Genomic DNA, 683 nt, shown 5'->3' with positions numbered 1-683 from the left:
CATCTCCAATGGATTAAAAATGCAATCGCCCAATCTTAGCCATTGTTTCATTCTTTGGTCATTGGTAATCAACAACTAGTAGTGATCGATCATTGTGGAATTGTTAAATTTAGTTTATGAATGAATCTTAACATTGAATTTGTCCTGATCTTTATCATTATAATTTCATTAATAATGATAATCAATAGAGTTACACACTAAAAAAAAAAAAAAAAGGAAAGGAAAACTGCATTGGAAATACAGTTTAACTTGTGTACTCGTTATTCGGATACCTGCATATCTGTTGCAGAATCGATGATTTTTTTTTGTTCTGTTAATTTTTATAAGATGTAAATATAGGGTATATGTTGAATGATTATCAACAATGATATAAGAGTAGATTAGTAATTTCAATATTTGCACATACATATATGGATGATGTGATGAGGTAGTGAGTATGCTAAGCTTACAATTTCATTGATATACATTAGCACATTGGTATGAGAAGAAATTTAAGCAAGAAGAGCGGTAGAGGAGGGTTGAGGTGTGGATTGGTAAGGAGGAAAATTTTAAAGGAATTATGGAGAAAAGGATAGAGTTGAATGAGTGCGTTGCAACGTCCGTCCATCTCTACAACCACCGCCATTGCACACATCCAATCAGTAAATATATGCATATATATATATATATATATATATATATAT

The sequence above is a fragment of the Loa loa genome, assembly GCF_000183805.2.
Source record: "Loa loa unplaced genomic scaffold supercont3.600, whole genome shotgun sequence".
NCBI lineage: Eukaryota > Metazoa > Nematoda > Chromadorea > Rhabditida > Onchocercidae > Loa > Loa loa.
This window is presented reverse-complemented; position numbering follows the sequence as displayed.